The following is an 11,899-nucleotide window of genomic DNA, read 5'->3' as shown; positions in this document are numbered from 1 at the left end:
CACTTCCAAGACACTTTCACTTTTTTCACTGGCTTTCCATTAAAACAGCACTCAAACACTCAACACTCAAACACACATAAACAAATACTGGACAAACCGCCAGCAGACAAACACAGAAAAATTGCAAAAGGCAGACATGGAGATACTGACAGTTCAGTACACATTACCCATGGGCTCATATGGGGTGGGGGTGGGGGTAAATAACTATAAATGTAAATCACACTGATGTTTTAAAATAATTGACATCTTTCAGTGTTGTCTTTTGGCCAGTTTGAAAACTAAATCAACAAATAGATTTGAGGAATGTTTGAAGTTCAGCAGTAGTCTGAAATAATCAACTTTTCCACTTTTCATTCAAATCACATTTGTGTGATAATACACTGAGAACTCCACACACACAGTCAAATAGTACATAATCAGATTTTAATATGGAGCTTCAGTGCAGTAAGACAGAATTATTCATTTGAAATGAATGACCATAATGAATTAAATTTATTACACAGTCATTAATTATGTGAATTACACTATACAAACTCGATATACCAATGGCACACACTATACATGAAAGTAATGTGTTTTTACCTCTCATTAATGTAATGTAGGAATGCATGAATGAATGGGGACTCAAGGCCCATTGTAATTCCTCATTGCTTAGCATGTGACAGGTTGGAAATACCAGTTATGAAGTGCAAAGAACATTTTCAGAATGAATGAAATTCTCAGAAAACAAATGGACAGATTGACTTAGAAATTATTCCCCTACCCAATTCAGCAGCATCATTACGACAGTCCCCTCTCACACTTGACATCTATAAGGTCTCAAAGGTGATAAATGAACCCCTTAGGGGGACACAAAGAAAGTGTTTGTGGAAAACAGAAATTTTCTACAGCAGGAATACTCATCATTGTGACAAAGATTGCAAATTATATGGATAAAGGACATGTACTTTAGTCTGGGCATGCAATAGGAAAGGAAACATGGAAAAAACAAGGTTTATTTCCAAAAGCCACTGTTTTTCTTCAGATATTCTTACAACTGGGGGGTAATCCAGAAAGTTAAAACTCGGAGTTTGTTAACTTAGAGAAAGTAGTAAACCTCCTGATAGAAGAGCGCTGTGGCTTTGTTTTGCTAGGAGAACGAAGCCATAGGGCTCTTCTATTAGGAGATTTACTACTTTCTTTGAGTTAACAAACTGAGTTTTCACTAAACCCACTTTCTGGAACACCCCCCGACTTCCATTTTCTCTAAACATTGTACTGGAACATTCTAGTAAAAGTTATTGACCTCATATTCAAATGCAAAAATCACCATAGGCATGTATATTTCAGTAAATTAATTAATCAAAGACCAGTGGAAAGATGATAAAATCAGAACAATCTAAAACAAACAAAGAGAAAACACAAACAAACAAAATATCAAGAGCTTCAGAATGACATGTGTTTACACCCACATGTTAATGCAAGAATTGAGTAGTTTTGTTGCTGGGCCATTCCATTGGAGGCTAATTAAAGTCATTTTGTTATCAGAGGTTAAACAGGTGAACAGAGTTTTTTTGTTTGACGGGTAGAGGAATGTCAGTCTAAAAACCATCATGTTTAGCATTAGGTTAAAGAATCTTGCCCAGGGTGAAAGCCCCCGTGGACTGTTTAAAGCCACCTACCCTGCTGTACTGATTTGCATGTCATCATTCCAGTGGAATTTTCTCATGGTCGTCAAATTATTTTGCACTGATAGTTTAACTCTGATGACATCTTGTTTGTTTTTTTTGTGTGTGTGTGTGTGCTGATGTGGTTATAGATGCATGTCTGTGTAGGTGCATGTGTGCATGTTTGTGCACTTGTATGCATGTGTATGCTCTTAAATATGCATTTGCGTGTGTGTGTGCTTGTATATGTGTGTTTCTGTGCATGAGCATGCAGTCCAAAGTTTTGCTTATATTACACTGTCTTATCAGCTGCAGTCTATCAGCCACCCCTGACTGCTGTGTCTGTTGTACTGGGGTCTGATTTATTGTTAATCTTTATGGCAGACCTCACAAATCCCCTTTAAAGCTCCAGACACAATTCTGACACCAAATGTGACACATTCAGACAAACAACCACTTTCCTTAAAAAAAAAAAAAAACACACACATTCAAACCCCACTCAAATGCTGTTTGCTAGCAATGCATACATACATTCCACAGTATGTATGTGAGTTTTAAAATTACAGAATGCCTTTACAGTTTTATTGGAATACTGTGTGTCATAGTGGGTTTGAATTTGCCGTAAACACTAGATGTAATACCTGGTTTTCCACCCAGACCAGTCTGGTTTCTCTGGACAAGTACATGGCTGAGGTATAAATGTATTGAGATTCTGTTGTTCCACAGACTTGGCTGCCCTCTCTCTCTCCCTCTCTGTCCCTCCCTCCTTTTGTCATTCCAAAGCTGAAGGCACTGTCATGTGGTCAGTCAGGAGAAAGCAGTCATGGGCTAAATGCTGTTGCGCTTTCACACTGGAGGAACATTTCCATAGTTATTAGAACGGTACTCCCTTTTTGTTCGCACCACAGGAACTTGGAGCGATCATAGTTCTTAGAACGCCATTTTGAGGGGCTTTTTTAGCTCCTACTTCGGGGTAGGTACTTTCGCAGCGCAATAGGAACCCTGGGTGACGTAGGTGTACAGCCACTGGTCCAAACCTAGGTATTCGATGATTGCAACCGCCATTTTTAAAAATAAGTGTGAAATATAGAGTCTTAGAACGTTTAAAAATTTAGTTTTTGATGTTCAGGTCTAAAATGTCTTAAAATGTCTGGAATTGTAGGAGGGGAGGCATGTTCAGTTTTTATGTTTTATTTTACCGGTATTTTATTTCCAATACCTATTTTTTGTACGTTAAAGAGGTAGGATACACCCCGCTTCGGTAGGTGCTTGTGTGGCTTCAATCAGCATTTTAACATAGATGGAGAACGTGTTTATCCAGCCTATGAATTAGGGGCTGCGGCGGGGAACAGGGAAAAAACCAAAAACACGACCCTGCGAGCAAGCGTCGAGTACAAGCGCTATGCTAGCACCCGAAAAGTACTATGTCCATCGAATCGTTCACTGCTACTGGTAAATGCAGGAGGACTTTTTTTTCCATTGGACTGGGTCTATCGCCATACAGTTTTATTTTCGTTAATGAGAAGGCAGTTATGTTATCTAATGTGATCCGCATTAAGCCAAAATTATAAAATAATATGAATATAAATGTTAAATGTAAATGTTAAATATAAATGTAAATGTTAAATGCACACGTAAATGTTAAGTATAAAGTAAATGTTAAATATAGCCTATGTGTATGTCGTAGAGATATGCCGTAGGGTGACTTGTTGGCCTACAACCAGAAATTATCTTGTTTAAAGGTGAAAAACATCTTGTTATCCCCTTATAACGTCAAACATTTCATGTTAAAACGTGATATCTTGGATTGTTATAGCATGAAACGGATCACGTTATAAGGAGATAAGCTGGTTTCGGGCGGAGGTGGACTCCCCGTGATATGTACTCCAGGTCGGACTCATTCGTTCTTCTGTACATGAGGCCGCAGCCTCAAGCATTTTAAAATCCCTCTTAGTGTATGCATACTTATTACAGTATCGTCTACTGCGTTCAATAACAGCAGAATCTCGCTATGTCTCAAGCGAAGAATGAAGTAGAATTTAGTCAAATCGTGTAAATTGGCCGTGTTCCTCAGTTTATCCGTTCTCCGCACACCGCTTTCCTCATTCAACCATGAGCCCAACAATATAAATTCTCTTGTTAAAACATGAAAAACATCTTGTTATCACAATAAACGTTTCACGCTATAACGTCTGATCCGTTTTTCTACTACCGTACCATTTCGAAGAAGTTTCTGGTGTTCACAGCTTTGGCCGAAGTTTCCATGCGAAACACGGAGGGGCGTGACCAATTAGCATATTTGCTATATATTTAGTTTTCAAATCCTATATTTAACATTCACATTTAGCATTTATGTTTACATTTAACATTTATATTTATATTATTTCATAATTTTGGCTTAATGCAGATCATTACTCTTGGAAAACGGTATTACAATATTTTACATGAATTTCTCTCTAAATGTTTAAAAAGTGACATTTGAAAATTGTAGTGCTTTTTTTTTTTTACATTTGGGCAGTGCTAAATGTGAAAAAAACTGAGCAGGAAAACAGAAGGTGCAATGTTTTACAAACGGCGCCCCGTACGTACACTCCACTTCGGTAGGTGCTTGTGTGTCCGGCTGTGATCTGCATTTTAACTTAGAAGAAGAATGTGTTTATCCAGTTTATAATCTGAGGGCTGCGGCGGGGAAAGGGGAAAAGATCACAAGCACGACGCTGCGAGCAAGCGTCAGGCACAAGCGCTATGCTAGCACCCGAAAAGTACTATGCCCATCGAGTTGTTCACTGCTACTGGTGAATGCAGGGGGACTTTTTTCCATTGGACTGGGTCTATCACCATACAGTTTTATTTTCGTTAATGAGAAGGCAGTTATGTTATCTAATGTGTACTGAATATTTTTGTCATTCAAATTCAATAAAACTCAGTAACTGTGTATATAGTAGTCTAGTTTGTCGATTTCTTTTGCCGCAGTAATGGTATCATTTTTTCCTTTTAAAGGTATTTAAAATGATCTTAAAAGTCATTAAATTTATACTTAAAAATGTGCAGCCACCCTGTTTAGCCGTGTAAACAACAGCTCTTAGCGCAACATTGCTATACCACCGTTGGCCGGCTTACGTCACCTCAGCGTTCCTACTGGCAGTGCGAATGCAAGCAGAAAAAAAGCCCTTGAACATATGTAGTTCTAGGGGGAGCTCCCGAAGGAGTAGTTCCTCTCGGATTAGACCCTAGAACTGTTCGGTCCGAAAGTGTGTGTGTGTGTGTGTGCCTTCAAACCCAGGGCCATATATCTTACACGCATGCACGTACACACACACACACACACACACACACAGGGAGACAGACAAGTGTGAATTTTACAGTGTATGTGTGTGTGATATATGTCCCTGGGTGTGAAGGCATGCTATTGAATCAGAGGTTCTTACAAGGAAAATGTTTTGACTTTGTTGTGGGAGCTCTCCAAATCCTCCGCAGGCAAGTGTGAGTATTAGGGAGTGTCACGAAGAGGAGGGGCTAATTCTTCTCACACCTTTACGGGGAAGGTGTGGCTCTCTCACCACCCATTTGTCTTGTGCATCACCGAACCCTCCCCTCCTGTGCTACATTCATCTGTGTGTGTGCATCATTTACAGATAACAAATAACATTGCTCATCGCTCTGCTAGTCCAAAAGTGAAGGGACACACCCCAGTACCTCCCTCTGTCTCTCTCTCTCTCTCTCTCTCTCTCTCTCTCACACAGACACACACACATTTGTATTGATATCCTAGTGGGTGATATTGATATCCCATTGACTCTCATTATCTTGTAACTAAAGAATACTAACCTGTCCCTAACCATAACCCCAACCTTAACCTTAACCACAGAAATCAGTAACAACAATATAGTTTATAAAAACTTTGTTCTCCTAGTGGGGACCAGCATTTGGTCCCCACTAGGCACTTTTGTCAGATCATACTGTCTTATTGAGGACTATCAGTCCCCAGAAAGATACCAATACACACACAGTGTGTTTTTGTGCGTGTGTACGTTTCTCAGTGAGTACAGGATTCTTTCAAAATTACATTTTAACATTATTACTATATTTCAATAGGTAATAATGGTTAAAAGGTTGAAATGGTTGAAAAGCTTCCCAAGGACCAATCTTTTTCCTGAGTTCCAAAGATATTATGCAAAACTGTTATTCTGAAAAATTAATTACACCCATCAGGATCCAGAAAATGCTTATTTAAAAATTGTGCTTTGTGTGACATTTGCTAAAACAGACTTCAGCTTTGTTGCTGTTGTTGTCTGGGCAACGTGTAATAGGTAATGAGGAATAGTTGCTTGTCTAAGCACGCAAGAGACGCTTCTCTGCAACACCACACCTTTTCTCTTTCTCTCTCTCTCTCTCACACACACACACTTACCCCTAGTCCACACACACACGAACACACACACACACACATTCATACAGTGGAAGAGTGAGTCATCAAATGACACCTGTTCAGGTGAGAGCAATCTGATGTCATTGCTGCAGCACAGACGCAGACCATGATACAGTGAACATACTCAATGTAGTCTGCATGCTGTTTTGACCTCGTCATAACTTTTTCAATGTTTGGGAAAATTAAAAAACTGGAGAAAATAACGGTAGATTGCCCACATCTCATTTTATATCATTAAAAAAAAAAGAAACTTCACCCTGTATGAGTGTGTGTGTGTGTGTTTTACAACTTGAAATGCAATTCACGTGGGCAAACAGAGAGATCTCTGTCCTCCTTATCTTTTATCATTCAGCCTTGAATTCCTTGTAAACCTATCTGTCAGCACAGTACACTCTACTGTAGTCATGGGGGGAGCAAAGCGTGTTCTGTTCACAAATAATCTATCTCCCCATCTCTCACTCACTCATTATCTAAGCCGCTTATCCTGATTAGGGTCGCAGGGGGTGCTGGAGCCTATCCCAGCAGTCATAGGGCGAAAGGCAAGGAAACACCCTGGACAGGTCGCCAGTCCATCGCAGGGCAGACACACAGACAAACACACTCACAATCATACCTAGGGGCAATTTAGTGTCTCCAATTCACCTAACCTGCATGTCTTTGGACTGTGGGAGGAAACCGGAGCTCCCGGAGGAAACCCACACAGACACGGGGAGAACATGTAAACTCCACACAGAAAGGACCCTGGCCGCCCGGCAATCGAACCCGAGACCTTCTTGCTGTGAGGCGACAGCGCTACCCACTGTGCCACCGTGCCGCCCTTATCTCCCCATCTAAATTCACAAATTATCATCTACATATAAAACATACACTTTATCTCCCCATCTAAATTCACAAATTATCATCTACATATAAAACATACACTTTATCTCCCCATCTAAATTCACAAATTATCATCTACATATAAAACATACACTTTATCTCCCCATCTAAATTCACAAATTATCATCTACATATAAAACATACACTTTATCTCCCCATCTAAATTCACAAATTATCATCTACATATAAAACATACACTTTATCTACCCATCTCAATTCACAAATTACATGTAAATCATACACTTGGCAATAAACTGTTACCAATGCTAAAAATTCCAACTAAATATGAATAAGAACTAATGGAGAGTATAGTGTATGCTGTTGAACTGATACACAGTGTAAACCAGTCAGGTGGTACATACAAGTATGGTAGGTGGTAAGCATGTGTATGTTCTTCTGTCTATTGTTACAGTTGTTTAATTCATCTTCAGCCTCTAGTCATGTCTCACACAAACTTCATTAGGACCACACCCATCTGTCTGCCGTGTGGATCCCAGGCAGTGGGCTGGACTCTGTGAGTTTGGGTGAGGTTTGTCTCAACAAACACCAACACCCCAAAATGATACTGACAGCTAATCAGGGGACAAAGAAAACAAGTTTAAAACTGTCCAAATCACAGTCAAAGTGATCTCCCACACTATCGAGCAGCACAAAATACCCACAGAGAGTTTAAATGACTCACAGTTTGGATCGATGCCCAGACAAAGAGTCTGTTACCAGAGGGAAAAAAATGAGCGAACTCTGTACCTTACACTGATCAACTATACTTCACTTTGAAACTAATAGCTGATAATCAAACCACACATTTTATTTCTTATGTTCTATTACAGTTACTTATTATTAATAGCACATTATTTTATTTACTCCTTTCTTTTAAGTGTGTTGGTCTTATTGAAATCTTGGAGCATAAGAGCATTGTGTTAATGATTTGTCATTTGATTATATGGACAGGAATGTGTCCAGTGTTTACCATGTGCTGTGGGGGATATTTGGCAGGATTTTTGAGGATTTATTACCCCTTCCCCTGTATGTGTGAACCTGAATGGTGTTAATAAAATTATACAGTTGTAAGACAGTAAGGGTGCAACTGAGGGGAGGGTAAAGTACTAAGGGCCACACCCAGAAACTGTCAAAGTAGAGTGTGTATGTTCTGTCTTTACACACACACACACATACAGACACACACACATGTACACACAAGCACAGAGGGCGGAGGAGTGGCTCGCCCAAAACACACTTGGCATTGGCTGCCAAGGTGATTTGATGATTGATAAGTAACAGGTCAATGAGAAAAGTGACTAAAATAACGAGGTAACTTCAGGACGATGGGTTTTCCCCCCAAAAAAATAGGCTTCAGGTGCTTGTCTAAGCCAGGAAATTCATGAAATTTAAGAGAAAAATAAAGAAAAATTTTGAGTTTATTGTTAGTAAAAGACCGCACCCAATACTTCAATAAAACACAACTTAACTACAAACTACATTAAACTGGAGTGGTACTAACATGTTACTTAGCATGTCACCACCACCATCTTGAATTAAAGTTTACTTATACCGATGAACGTTGATTATGAAAATATTGTTCATTCTCAAATCAGAGAAAAATCATGGAAAATAGTTTTTTGCTATTTCAATTATGCGCCAGCAGAGGGCGGTCTAAATTCAGTCATAATCCCAGGCCGTTTGACAAACCTAAATGTTGCATAATGTTTTACACTAGATCACTCTGCACAAGTATTTGTTTTTTAGTTTTCTTTTGTTTTGATACATTTGACATATGTATTTATCTTTGAGCAGCAGGTCATGAAGGGGTCATGGGGGGGGGGCGGGGGGGGGGGGGGTGAGATCAGAGATCCTGAGTTGCTTTGATATAACTTTCCATCGTCATAGTTGGTTTATTTCTATATTTGTAAATATGCTCATTTCTGTAATTTAGGCAAAAGACAGCATCTTATATCAGCCATAAAAATGCTCCAATGGTTTTAGTGTGGGTGTGGACGATCCCATTTTCACCATCTGTGCTATTTAGAAGAACGATGGGTCAGTGTGGCTGCACATATTTTTGGTTCAATCGTGTTTGGATCCGGTTTCCACAAGAAGTGCTGAATTTATTTCATGAATGTGAGCGAAACAATGTGTGTTGTTTATTTAAACACTAAGATGTGGGTCTTAAACGAGCGGACAAACATGTAGTTACCTGTAGGCCTATTGTTTTTCTCACACTCAGGTGCCTATAGTTAGCCAGTTAGCAGTGCCCGCTGACAGCAAAGAAGACAGAAGAATACGCAAAGACAGAAGAATAGACATTGAACAATAAAAAGAAAAACAACAATCAAGTTCTCACAGTTTTGAGATGCTACATCCAGTAGCATGGTTAGTTCTCTGTTTATTACTGAGACTGTGTTTTATATTGTTTCTTTTCCCAAAGGTTTGTCACCGTCACACTGTCATTTGTCAATTCTACCACCAAAAAAGTTCACACTCGTAGATATGCGAGGGAGGGAGGGAGAGAAACACTATGCTGAACATTACATTTTATAAAATGTAACATGTTTGAGCTAAAAAGCTTAAATTATTAACATGATGTACAAAGGGAGAAGGTTGTTGTGGACTACAACAACACAGTCCACCAGAGGGAATCACATACAGTTCTTTAAACAACTACTAAAAGGATATGTTTCAAAACATATGATTGTTATACATGTAAAAATTTAAGACATTATAGATTCTGCTATAAAACACACAGTACTTGGAAGAACTCTGCCTGATAATTCCCTGTCATATATCACTATTAACGACACGTAATTTTTTTGGAGTAGCTGGATTATGTAAAATATGGTGAGTATTAGATAACAAACTATAAATGATACAGTTTGATCAAAACACTACCTAGAATAAATATTTTCTCTCCTGGTTCAAACTGGTTTGTGGACTTGTTTTCTTGGTCAACATTGTTTTGAACACCACTATCACTACAGTGTAACACTGAACATTAAATGAATTAGAGTCTTCTACATACTCACAGTATGAACTGAGGACCTCATTGATCAGTTACTGGTGTGAAAACAGATAATCTCTTTAAAGGATGCCGTGTATTTTAACTCTTAATGTTGTCTGTGTATGGTTCGCAGAGTCAGCCCTGACCAATTTGGTCCCCTGAGCAAGATTTTAGCTGGTGCCCCTTGCAAAGTTCCTAAACGTTTTTAATGATTTGTAATTTATGTGCACCGCAGCTAGTTCCACCACTATATAGAGTCAAAAAACGTATGCCTGGTTTCTTGAGGTAGACAGTGGATGGTTCATGTAGCACACTTAAAAGAAGAAATGTATTTCCCAAAATTATGTGGACTGTTATTCCCCAACACCTGAGTAGTCTTCCCAACTTTCCTCGATGAATTTAGGGTGAGAGTAACTGACGTTATCTCTAGCTATCTACTAAATTAGCTAACGTTACTATCGTCCAAAGTAAGCTAGTAACATTCTGCGCCATCGGTAACTACTATGCAATAGATAAACTATTCATTCATCACATTACCTCTGTCTTTTCCCCGTTTTTCCTCCTCTTCTCTTCTTTTTTCTTCACTGGGCACCGAAGAGCTTTGGTCTTTTTTGACATGATATATGTATTTGAATTCAGAGGCGCAAAAAGGGGGTAGATATGCAGCGTATAGCTACAAATATACATACCACTATACAAGATACGAAAATGTGCCTTTGTTGTCAGCTGTCTTTGTTTTGTTATTTAAAACAGGTAGCCTACATGCTGTATTATAGACATATTTTTGAAGTTACAGTCAGGTCTAGACCGATCTCATGGACAAGACAGGCTACTTATTCGTTACGGCTGTGGTCCAATGACTTTTTCCTGCGGTCATTATCAAGAAATATCGGACCTCCAGACTTTGGGATGGCCCATTCAATTGAATGGAACTTTCTTCAGCATTCTGAGGAATCGTATAATAATAAGAGCTATGAAAGGGAATATTTATGTTGTTATAAAAGATTCTAGAGCACGAGGCTTTGCGGCACCCTGTGATCAAAGTTGTCAACTTGTTACGACATAGAGAAAATAGTATTAGTTAAAAAAAAAAAAAAATAGCAAAAGTTAAAAATTGTGATTTTTTTTCTTCCCTCATTTGGGGCGCCCCTAGCATTCGCCTACACCGCCTATGCGACGGGCCGGGTCTGACATACCATGTATGGTCTGTATGGGTTAGTTTAATAAACGCCCTACACCAATTTGAGCAGTTTGTTGCAGTGTCAGTCTTGTGGAGCACAAGGTGAGCACAACTCACAAGAGGGGTCTTTACACAAATGTATAATGATCAGAATGGTCTGGAAATACTGTTAACCTGCCAGCCTGTTGGGCGGTTAAAGTTGCAAATAGTTATGGTCAATTACCTTGTCTGATCTCAGGGAGGCAGACTTAGTTAGTGCAATAAGTATTTTGGCCAGCAGATGACATCAGCTACTTTCAAACCGAGAGAGAGAGAGAGAGAGAGAGAGCAGATGTGTGGCGGTCACCTCAGTAGATTAACATGTGCTTTAAGTAAAAGGATTATGAACAAACAGTCCATGAAACTGACTGCATTAACTTGATAAGCCGATTTACATATTATTGGCGAAATCACATCAAACTGGACTTTTTCTGTGCTCCGCTTCAATTGTTATATTGTTTCATCGAAAGTTGTGTTACACAAAGATTGATCGCCAAGAACGGACAACAGCTGTGACAGATTACAAAGGAATTCTTTGTTGCCATAAAGACCCGAGAGCTGTTGTATGCTGCGCCGCAGAGCTCTCCAATCAATGCTTCCGAATGATATACGAGGGCGGAGGTTTCAGCCAAAGTCCCGCCTTGCGTGGTGTCTGCTCTGCTCTTGTTCGAACCTTGTTATGTAGGTAAAGCCGATGTAGTTGACTTTAGCTGGCTCGGGTATTTGAAGAT

The sequence above is a fragment of the Chanos chanos genome, chromosome 5 (genome assembly GCF_902362185.1).
Source record: "Chanos chanos chromosome 5, fChaCha1.1, whole genome shotgun sequence".
NCBI classification, from domain to species: Eukaryota; Metazoa; Chordata; class Actinopteri; order Gonorynchiformes; family Chanidae; genus Chanos; species Chanos chanos.
This window is presented reverse-complemented; position numbering follows the sequence as displayed.